Source organism: Saimiri boliviensis, chromosome 3 (genome assembly GCF_048565385.1).
Source record: "Saimiri boliviensis isolate mSaiBol1 chromosome 3, mSaiBol1.pri, whole genome shotgun sequence".
Lineage (NCBI taxonomy): Eukaryota > Metazoa > Chordata > Mammalia > Primates > Cebidae > Saimiri > Saimiri boliviensis.
In genome coordinates, this window is record NC_133451.1 from 90,947,821 (window position 1) to 90,960,002 (window position 12,182).

Consider the following 12,182-nt stretch of genomic DNA (forward strand, 5'->3'; position numbering starts at 1 on the left):
CTTTGGAAAACATCATTTCATCATATGACCCAGCAATCACATTCCAAAATGCTCGCTCCAGAGAAATAAAAGCATTTATCTACACAAACTTCTGTAGGAGAATGTTTGTAGCAAGTGTATTTATAATAGCCCCAAAACTGGATAAAACTCAGATGTCCATCAACTGGTGAATAGTGAATGGGTAAACAAATTGTGGTACATTTGTATAATGCAACACAACTCAGCAGTAGGATGGCACAAAGTACCAGTACGTGTAAGAATATGAATAAACCTCCAAAGCATCATACTAAGAAGACAAACACTGAGTTCTGTGTGATTCCACTTACATAATATTCTGAAAAAGGTAAATCCATGGAGATAGTAATCAGATCATTATCAGAGATTGGAGGTAGAGGAAGGATTAAATAACAAAAGGCATAAAATAATTTTTTGGCTTAATGGAAATGTTCCATATTATCACATTATCAAGCTGTAAACATAAGTAAATTTTAGTTTATGTAAACTATATTAAATCTTATGTAAACTATACCTCAATAAGCTTAAATTTTAAAAGCAAGAATAAAGAGAAAATATTAAAAGCTACCAGAGAGGAAAGGAACACATATTAACCTCCAACAGGCCTCTCCTCTGTGATAATAGGCACCAAAAAGCAATGAAGTAATAGCTGCAAAGCAAGGAGGAAGTATAATTATGAACCTAAAATTTAGTAACCAGTTAAAGTGTTATTTCAGTTAAAATATATTTTCAAATATACAGAGACTAAGGTTTGTATCCATAGATACAAGAGAGCTAAAAAAGAGTGTCACTAAAAGAGCTAATAAAGAATGTCCTTCAGCAACAAATAAAATAAAACCAAAACCATCACCATCAGGGATGCAAGAGATTTTTAAAAATTATATGCTCAAAAATTAATGAAAATAAAGTTAGTATTGACTGTAAACACACACACACACACACACACACACACACACACTACTTTTGAAACCCCATGTCTACCAAAAATACAAAAAATTAACTGAGCATGGTAATTGGCACATGTAATCCCAGCTACTGAGGCAGGAGAATCACTTCAATACAGGAGGCGGAGGTTGCAGTGAGCCGAGATTGCACCGTTGCACTCCAGCTTGGGCAACAAGAGTGAAACTCAGTCTCAAAAATAATAATAATAATAATAAATGACAATCATAACAGGATGGGAAAGTGTAATCAGTAAATAACTCAAGCATGCTAAGAATGCTTTCATGTTTGGAGAAGCATAGAAATGGCAAATAACTTGGGCTCTGGTACTTGTTTTTTGTTTTTTTTTTTTTTAAAAAAAGAAGAAATGGCAAATAACTTGGGCTCTGGTACTTTTTAAAAAAAAAAAAAGAAGAAATGGCAAATAACTTAAAAATGTATTAAAAATTATAGTTAAATATTACGTGAAAAACGAAGGATTACCACTAACATATATATGTGTATGTAATACATATATATAAAAACTGTATGATGTGTATGTAATACATATATGTAAATAGTATACTGTGTATGTAATATGTATAAAATCAGTATTACATGACTCAGCAGAGGAAAAGTAGGCAAATAGAAAACTTTTGGTTCACGCGAAGACAAAAAAAATTTAAAAGCAACAACAAAAAGTAGGGAGAAAACATAAGATAGTAAAAATCAGTACTAATATACCAGAAATTGTAATAAGTAAGATTATTAAATTGGATTAAACCAGAAAACCTTGCTTTTTGCTGCTAATAATACAATAAACTAAAATAAAGAACATACACACAGTTGACAAGAAAAGATAAAGCTATCCTATGCAAACACTAACCAGAGGAAGTTTGCTTTAGCAATATAATAAATAAAAAATAAATTAAAGGCTATTAAAAAATAGAACAGTAATAGAAATTAAAATGTTATAAGAAAATAGTAACAGAAAACAGCCACCTGGATGTTATAATAATCATGTTACAATAGCAAAAGAGCCATGAAACATATAAAATAGAATTGCAAAAATTAACAAAGTCTACAGTCTTTATGGAAGATTGTAATGCCTCTTTATCAGAAACTACTACAACAGACAGGGAAAAAAATTAGAACATAGAAAATCTGAACAATAAAATTAACAACATGATGTAATACATAGAATCCTGCTCCCTATGGGTTTATATGTTCTTTTCTTGCATGCTTGGAACATTTACAAAAATTGAGCATTTATTAGGTGGCAAAATAATCACAATGTGTATTAAATTTTGAATCAATAATAATAGTAAAAATAGATAAACATTTGTAAACTAAAAGATGCACTCCATAAGTTAAACAGAAATGGAAATGATGAAATATTTATAATTAAATGATAATAAATGTACTATATTAAAAAATAAAAGACCTGTGACATACAACCAAAACCATAACTGCAGAGTAAATGTACAGTTTTAAATGCATTTATTTAAAAATAAGTAAAACTGATTTTAAAGGTCTTAAGTTGACTCAGGAACCTAGGGAAAGAACAGTGTTACAAGGTTTTTAAAAAGGAAAAGTAATAAGATGATAAAAGCAGACATTAATAAAATAAGGAAAAAAATTAAAGCAACATATAAAAATCAATACCATTGCCATATACCTGTGAAAAATTAGAAAATGTAGTAGTCACAAAAGCCTAAAGACTTATATTGAACCTAAAAATACATATTAGCCTAAGAACATATCAGAATAAATCCATCAATATATAAGAGAATAATTTTGGAGGAAATTACAGAAGATTATTAAAAAACTATTAAAGAATTTCACTTATTGTTCAGACAACAACAACAACACAAAACAACCATGAAAGATGACAAAGAAAACCTGATTCAATGGAGAAATACGGCATGCACATACTAGAGAACACTCAATGTTGTTAACATGTCAACCTCACCCAATTAATCTATAAATTCATTGTGATTCTAATGAAAGTATCCAAATGGATTTTTCATGGACCCTGAGAGCTGATCTAAAATTTCCCACAGAGAACAAAGGATCATAATTTAGCAAGATAATTTTCAGGAAGGACAAACTAGGAAAACTTACATTCCCAGATAGCATAACTTCTTTTTGTTTTTTTGTTTTTTTAAAGAGGAGATACAGAGAAAACCCTGGGCAATGGAAGATTCTTTTGAGTGTGAAGTCCACTCTGGCAAGCTTACTCCTGGACTGCTTTTACATGAGATTTCAAACTGAACACCGGTTAGTATCAGCTGCACTGAATTTTGTTTTTTTTCTATATATTTTTTTTATTGTACTTTAGGTTCTGGGGTACATGTGTAGATCATGCAGAACTGTTGCTTAGGTATATATATGGCAATGTGGTTTGCTGTCTCCATCCCTCATCACCTATATCTGGCATTTATCCCCATGTTATTCTTCTCCAACCTCCCTACACCCCCACAGTCCCTCCCCTAGTCCCCCCAACAGACCCCAGTGTGTGATGCTTCCCTCTCTCTATCCATGTGTTCTCATTGTTCAACACCCGCCTATGAGTAAGAACATGCAGTGTTTGATTTTCTGTTCTTGTGTCTGTTTGCTGAGATTGATAGTTTCCAGATTCATCCATGTCCCTACAAAGGACACAAACTCATTGTTTTTTTATGGCTGTATAGTATTCCATGGTGTATATGTGTGACATTTTCCTTGTCCAGTCTATCATCTATGGGCATTTCGGTGGGTTCCAGGTCTTTGCTATTGTAAACAGTGCCACAATGAACATGTGTGTCTTTGTAATAGAAGGATTTATAATCCTTTGGCTATATACCCAGTAATGAGATTGCTGGGTCAGATGGAATGTCTATTTCTAGGTCATTGAGGAATCACCACACTGTCTTCCACAATGGTTGAACTAATTTGCACTCCCACCAACAGTGTAAAAGTGTTCCTGTTTCTCCACATCCTCTCCATCATATGTTGTCTCCAGATTTTTTAATGGTTGCTATTCTAACTGGCATGAGATGGTATCTCAATGTGGTTTTGATTAGCATTTTCTAATGACCAGTTATGATGAGCATCTTTTTCATATGTTTGTTGGCCTTATATGTCTTCTTTTGAAAAGTTGCTGTTCATGTCCTTCACCCACTTTTGAATGGGTTCGTTTTTTTCTTGTAAACCTGCTTTAGTTCTTTGTAGATTCTGATTATTAGCCCTTTGTCAGATGGGTAGATTGCAAAAATTTTTTCCCATTCTGTTGGTTGCTGGTTCACTCTAATGATTGTTCCTTTGGCTCAGGAGTTTAATTAGATCCCATTTGTCTATTTTAACTTTTATTGCCAATGCTTTTGATGTTTTAGTCATGAAGTCCTTGCCTATGCCTATGTTCTGAATGGTTTTGCCTAGGATTTCTTCTAGGGTTTTTATGGTGTTAGTTCTTATGTTTAAGTTCTTAATCCATCCGGAGTTAATTTTAGTGTAAGGTGTAAGGAAGAGGTCTAATTTCAGCTTCCTGCATATGGCTAGCCAGTTTTTTCAACACGATTTATTAAACAGGGAATCCTTTCCCCATTGCTTGTTTTTTTCAGGTTTGTCAAAGATGGGATGGTTGTAGATATGTTGTGTTGCCTGTGAGGCCTCAGTTCTGTTCCATTGGTCTATAACTCTGTTTTGGTACCAGTACCATGCTGTTTTGATTACTGTAGCCTTGTAGTATAGTTTGAAGTCAGGTAGCATGATGCCTCCATCTTTGTTCTTTTTGCTTAGGATTGTCTTGGCTATGCAGGCTCTCTTTTGGTTCCATATGAAGTTTAAGGTGGTTTTTTCTATTTCTGTGAAGAGGGTCATAGATAGCTTGATGGGGGTAGCTTTGAATCTATAAATTACTTTGGGCAATATGGCCATTTTCAAAATATTGATTCTTCCTAACTATGAGCATGAAATGTTTCATCTGTTTGTGTCCTCTCTTACTTCCTTGAGCAGTGGTTTGTAGTTATCTTCAAAGAGATCCTTTACATTCTGTGTTAATTGTATTCCTAGATATTTTATTCTCTTTGTTGCAATTGTGAATGGCAGTTCATTCTTGAATTTGCTCTCTTTAAGTCTGTTATTGGTATATGGGAATGCTTGTGATTTCTGCACACTGATTTTGTATCCTGAGACTTTGCTAAAGTTGCTTATCAGTTTAAGGAGACTTTGAGATGAGATGACAAGGTCTTCTAAATATACAATCATATCATCTACAAATAGAGACATTTTGACTTCCTCCTTTCCTAATTGAATACCTTTTATTTCTCTTTCTTGCCTAATTGCTCTGGCTAGAATTTCCAATACTATATTGAATAGGAGTGGTGAGAGACGGCATCCTTGTCTAGTGCCAGATTTCAAAGGGAATGCTTCCAGTTTTTTGCACATTCAGTATGATATGGGCTATGGGTATGTCGTAAAGAGCTTTTATTATTTTGAGATATGTTCCATCAATACCTAGTTTATTGAGAGTTTTTAGCATAAAGGGCTGCTGAATTTTGTTGAAGACCTTCTCTGCATCTAGAGATAATCATGTGGTTTTTGTGGTGGATTATGTTTATAGACTTGTGTATGTTGAACCAGCCTTGCATCCCTGGGATGAAGCCTACTTGATCGTGATGGATAAGCTTTTTGATGTGCTGTTCCAATCAGTTTGACAGTATTTTATTGAAGATTTTTGCATCTATGTTCATCATGCATATTGGCCTGAAGTTTTCTTTTCCTGTTCAGTCTCTGCCAGGTTTTAGTATCACAATGATGTTGGTCTCATAAAATGATTTGGGAAGGATTCCCTCTTTTTGTATTGTTTGGAATAGTTTCAGAAGGAGTAGTATGAGGACCTCTTTGCATGTCTGGTAGAATTCAGCTGTGAACTCATCTGGATCTGGGCTTATTTTGGTTGTTAGGCAATTAATTGCTGCCTCTACTTCAGCTCTTGTTATTGGTCTATTCAGGGTTTTAATTTCTTCCTGGTTTAGGCTTGGGAGGGTGCAAGTGTCCAGGAATTTATCCATTTCTTCCAGGTTTATTGGTTTATGTGCATAGAGTTGTTTGTAGTAATCTCTGATGGTGGTTTGCATTTCTGTGGAGTCTGTGGTGATATCATCTTTATTGTTTTTTATTGCACAATTTTCTTCTTCTTCTTTTTTACTAATCTGACTAGCAGTCTGTCCATCTTGTTGACCATTTCAAAAAACCATCTCCTGGATTTATTGGTTTTTTTGAAGGGTTTTTGTGTCTCTATCTCCATCAGTTATACTTTGATCTTAGTTATTTCTTGTCTTCTGCTAGCTTTTGAGTTTTTGATTCTCCTCCTCTAACTCTTTCAATTTTGATGAGACAGTGTCAATTTTAGATTTTTCCTTGCTTCTCATGTGGGCATTTATTGCTATAAATTTTCCTCTAGACACTGTTTTGAATGTGTCCCAGAGATTCTGGTATGTTGAGTCTTCTTTCTTATTGGTTTTGAAGAACCTCTTTATTTTTTCTTCATTTCATTGTTTATCTAGTCAACATTCAAGAGCTAGTTGTTCAGTTCCATGAAGTTGTGCAGTTCTGAGTTAGATTCTTAATCCTGAGTTCAAATTTGATTGCACTGTGGTCTGAGAGACTGTTTGTAATGATTTCCATTCTTTTGCATTTGCTGAGGAGTGATTTACTTCCAATTATGTCTTCAGTTTTAGAGTAGGTGTGATGTGGTGCTGAGAAGAATGTATATTTTGTGCATTTAGGGTGGAGATTTCTGTAGATGTCTATTAGGTTTGCTTGGTCCAGATCTGAGTTCAAGTCCTGGATATCCTTGTTAATTTTCTGCCTTGTTGATCTGTCTAAAGCTGACAGTGGAGTGTTAGTATCCCATTATCATTGTGTGGGAGTCTAAGTCTCTTTGTGGGTGGTTAAGAACTTGCTTTATGTATCTGGATGCTCCTGTATTGGGTACATATATGTTTAGGATCATTAGCTCTTCTTGTTGCATTGATCCTTTTACAATTATGTCATGCCCTTCTTTGTCTCTTTTGATCTTTGTTGGTTTAAAGTCTATTTTATCATCAGAGATTAGGATTGCAACTCCTGCTTTTTTTTTCTCTCTCTCTCCATTTTCTTGGTAAATATTCCTCCATCCCTTTATTTTTATCCTATGTGTGTCCTTGCACATGAGATGGGTTTCCTGAATACAGCACACAGATGGGTTTTGAATTTTTATCCAGTTTGCCAGTGTGTGTCTTTTGATTGGGGCATTTAACTCATTTACATTTAAGGTTAACATTGTTATGTGTGTATTTGAAACTGCCATTTTGATGCTAGCTGGTTGTTTGCCAGGTAGTTGATGCAGTTTTCTGTTGTGTCAATGGTCTTTACCATTTGGTACATTTTTGGAGTGGCTAGTACTGGTTGTTCCTGTCTATGTTTAGTGCTTCTTTCAGGAGCTCTTATAAGGCAGGCCTGGTGTTGATGAACTCTCTCAGCGATTGCTTTTTTGTAAAGGATTTTATTTCTCCTTCCCTTTTGAAGCTTAGTTTGGATGGATGTGAAATTCTAGGTTGAAAGTTCTTTTCTTTAAGGATGTTGATTATTGGTCCCCACTCTCTTCTGGCTTGTAGGGTTTCTGCTGAGAGATCCACTGTGAGTCTGATGAGCTTCGCTTCGTGGGCAACCTGAATTTTCTCTCTGGCTGCCCTTAGCATTTTTTCCTTCATTTCAACCCTGGTGAATCTGACAATTACATGACTTGGGGTTGCTCTTCTTGAGGAATATTTCTGTGGTGTTCTCCGTATTTCCTGGACTTGAATATTGGCCTGCCTTGTTAGGTTGGGGAAGTTCTCCTGGATAATATCCTGGAGAATGTTTTCCAGCTTGGATTCATTCTCTCCATCACATTCAGGTATACCTATCAAACATAGATTAGGTCATTTCACATAATCCCTTATTTCTTGGAGGCTTTGTTCATTTCTTTTCACTCTCTTTTCTCTAATCTTGCCTTCTCATTTTATTTCATTGAGTTGATCTTTAATCTCTAATATCCTTTCTTCTGCTTGGTCAATTGGGCTCTTGAAACTTGTGTATGCTTCATGAAGTTCTTGTGTTATGTTTTTCAGCTCCATCAAGTCGTTTAGATTCTTCTCTAAACTATTTATTCTCATTAGCATTTCGTCTAACCTTTTTCAGTGTTCTTAGTTTCTTTGCATTGGGTTGGAACTTGTTCTTTTAGCTTGGAGAAGTTTGTTACTACCCACCTTCTGAAGCCTATTTCTTTCAATTCATTCAACTCATTCTCCATCCAGCTTTGTTTCCTTGCTGGTGAGGAGTTGTGATCCCTTGGAGGAGGAGAGGTATTCTGGTTTTTGGTGATTTCATCCTTTTTGCACTGGTTTCTTCCCATCTTTGTAGATTTATCTACCTGTGGTCTTTGTAGTTGGTGACTTTTGGATGGGATCTCTGAGTGGATGTCCTTTTTGTTGATGTTGAAGTTATTTCTTTCTGTTTTTTAGTTTTTCTTCTAACAGTCAGGCCCCTCTGCTATAGTACTGCTGGAGTTTCACTCCAGATCCTGCTTGCCTGGGGATCACATGTAGTGGCTGCAGAAAAGTAGGGGTTACTGCCAGCTCTTTTTCTGTTATCTTCGTCCCAGAAGGGTACTTGCCAGATGTCAACCTGAGCTCTCCTTTATGAGGTGTCTCTTTGGATATACAGGGGTCAGGGAGCTGCTTGAGGAGACAGTCTGTCCCTTATAGGAGCTCAAGTGCTAAGCTGGGAGCTCCATTGTTCCATTCAGAGCTGCAGGGCAGGTACCAGCATAACTTCTTATAAGAATATGAATGTTAAACAGCATGCCATAAACACAGTGATAGATTATGAAATAGCATAAAGATCACAGAAGCAGATCCATGCCTATATAGAAACTTAATTATGACAGAAATGGCATTACAAACTAGTGAGGGAGTTATGAGCCTGTCAGTGAATTTGTTGGTACAATTGCTATCCATATGGAAAATTAAAATTATCACACAACATACAGAAGAATCTGTTCTAAGTTAAAGAAGGAATAATATGAAAAGCAAAACTTAGAATAAAACAGAGAAAGGGGATAGGGAAAGATATTATCAAAAGCCACACTACAGACCATGAAGGAAATGACTGATAAATTTGACTTTATTAAAATAAAAAAACCTTGTTTTACATATGTATGTAAACTGTATAAGAATATACATATGTGTAAAACGTATATTTGTATTTGGAAATATACATATTTTAATAAACAACTGAGCAGAAAAAAGTTATAGGCAATTCAAATGAAAAAGTCATAGAAGAAATAGGACATAAGAATAAAAACACAATAAGGATAAGACCACTAAAACTAATAAAATAAGAAAGCTAAAAACCATTAACAGCCAGTATGTAAGCCAAGGGGAAGAAGAATATGAGTGGATGAGCACAGTGTACAACACTGTATTCACCCACAGTTTGCAAATGCAGTAGCATCAGTGTAATTTGCATTCAGGTACTATTATTTATTTATTTTATTTATTTATTTTTTTTTTTGAGACGGAGTTTCGCTGTTGTTACCCAGGCTGGAGTGCAATGGCGCCATCTTGGCTCACCACAACCTCCACCTCCTGGGTTCAGGCAATTCTCCTGCCTCAGCCTCCTGAGTAGCTGGGATTACAGGCATGTGCCACCATGCCCAGCTAATTTTTTGTGTTTTTAGTAGAGACGGGGTTTCACCATGTTGACCAGGTTGGTCTCGATCTCTCGACCTTGTGATCCACCCGCCTCGGCCTCCCAAAGTGCTGGGATTACAGGTTTGAGCCACCGCGCCCGGCTTGCATTCAGGTACTATTACTTGATGATACAAAACATTAAAAGACTGGAGAAATGTGACTCGATTTTACTGACATCTTTCTTTATATGCCAATTTATAAATCTAATTCATATCACAGAAACTTGAATGATAGAAGAACAGATTAAATCTAAAGTTGAAGATGCATAAACCTATCAATTACACTTTTACTTATATCCTCTAGAGAAAATCACGTATGTGCACAGGGAGACATGTACAAGGATGTCCATTGCAGCATTCTTCACAATAGTAAAAAATGTGAAGAAAGTATCAATGTAATTCATCTGACGAATGTAAAAATCAAGTGTATATTCAAATAACAGAATACCGCATCAATTAAATTGAACTAGAGCTACATAAACTAACATAGGTAACTTTAAAAAATCTAATGTTGAGTGAAAAACGTTGCAGAATGACAGTACAGAGACCATTTATATAAAAAAATTTTAAATATGCAAAATACATAGAATTGTTTATGGACATACATATAAAAAATAATGATTCATATAATTCTGTAACTATGGATATATAAATTTTACATAAACTAAGTTTCTTTAATTAGAAAACCAAAGGTTATTTCTCCCTTTAAGACAGATAGATGCACCTTGCACCATGAGGTTACCAAAGGATGTTAACTGGCAGGGTGGCTCTGCTTTAACATGTGGCTTCCAAGGCTGTTTCAGTTACCACGTTCCAACTAGTGAGAAAAAGGGAGCATCTTTAAAGAGGTTATCTAAATTTGCATCATCACTTCCACTTACATGCCATTGTCCCCAAGTCACTTCTTGCTGCAGAGGAGGCTGGGAAATGCAGTTTATTCATGTGGCCACATGCCCAAGGAGTAAATAATGTACAGAAGGAGTAACTAAGGCGCCAAGCCCACCAGATGTCTTGGTCACAATAGTAAAAATATAAAAGCAGGCATGGGAATGAGAGTTGTCTCTAGGAAAGAAGAGAAGGAAAAGAGAATAAATAACTTTAAAATAATGAATACAAATCTGACAAAAAATGTTAGAATTTCTTAAATCTGAGTGATGGAGATAAAGGTATTCATTATACTATTTTTCATACTGTTTTGTGGGTTTGAAACCTTTTATAAATAAACAAATAGCCTTTAAGTACCTTTAGTAAGTGAACAATAATATGCAAAAGAACAAATAAGTAGATAGTAGTTACACTTGCCATATAATACAGTTCTCATCTAGAGTGTTTACCAAATATATTGTAATAATTAAATCAACAAAACCAGCATTACAGTCTTTCTGAATAATGACCTGGGCATACTAAAAACATTTTAAATAGTTTCATTTTTTTTGATGCAGTATTTCACTCCGTCGCCCAAACTGGAGTGCAGTGGTACAATCCTGGTTCATTGCAGCCTCAGCCTCCTGGACTCAGTTAATTCTTTCACCTCAACCTCCCAAGTAGCTTGGGCTGCAGACACACACCATCACACTCTGCTAATTTTTTGTATATTTTGTAGAGACAGGGTTTGGTTTCACCAGGTTGCCCAGGCTAGTCTGAAACTCTTGGGTTCAAGTTATCTGCCCGCCTCTGCAATCTGAGAGTGGTGGGATTACAGGGATGGGCCACCACACCCAGCTCCCCATCTTAAGTATTTTTAAAATGCTAAAGTTCAGCTGAGGTCCTTAAAGTGCAACTACAGCCTAGCCTTCTTGGTGAATCTGAGAAGGCTGAACTGCCATAAGCACACCCACCCAATCTGTACCTTGGCAAGCATCTCTTTTTGGTGAGAGACAGCTATTTTAAGGGGCCATATGCAAGGAGGGTTAGAGGTAGACAACTAAGAGGATCTAAGAAAAGAAATATATCCAGTCCATATAACTTAATTACAGGGGACAAATCAATTACTGAAATCAAACACATGCATCATTTTCTCTAAACAGGTCTAATTCATAAATTTTAATTAAAAGGAAAGATTTGTATAGTCCTGTCATCAGAACTGAGTTTTTTCATAATAAATCAAGAAGCTGGCAAATGCATATGTTTAATTTACTATATTGTAATCAGTGAAAATGTAAGCTTTTAAACCAGCTACAAATTTTAATCACAAAAGTACTTATTTAAATTTGGAAGGATTACAAAATGCAGGGGAGGTAAGTCTGTTTAATAAACTAACAGAAACTGTGTTAAGCCCTATTACACAAACAATTGCCTCATCTTTTGAATTGTACATGATAAAGCATATACATTTTTGTATAAACAAACACATTACTTGATATGGTATGATTATGTGTTCTTAATTAAATGATAAATAAGTAGACTATATATCTAGTCCTACATGCTTCCACAATTCTTATGGATTTTACATGGGAATATATATCTCTATCTCAATGACAAATTCCAC

At 35.2% G+C, this 12,182-nt stretch overlaps 1 long non-coding RNA gene across 1 annotated transcript in view; it reads left to right on the top strand.

Annotated features, from left to right (window-relative positions):
• LOC141584020 (uncharacterized) overlaps positions 1-12,182 on the top strand; it is a 97,404-nt gene that overhangs the window by 48,585 nt on the left and 36,637 nt on the right. The window contains exon 2 of the long non-coding RNA XR_012516883.1: positions 3,107-3,216. This is a non-coding gene — a long non-coding RNA (uncharacterized LOC141584020). The remainder of the gene's footprint in view (positions 1-3,106; positions 3,217-12,182) is intronic.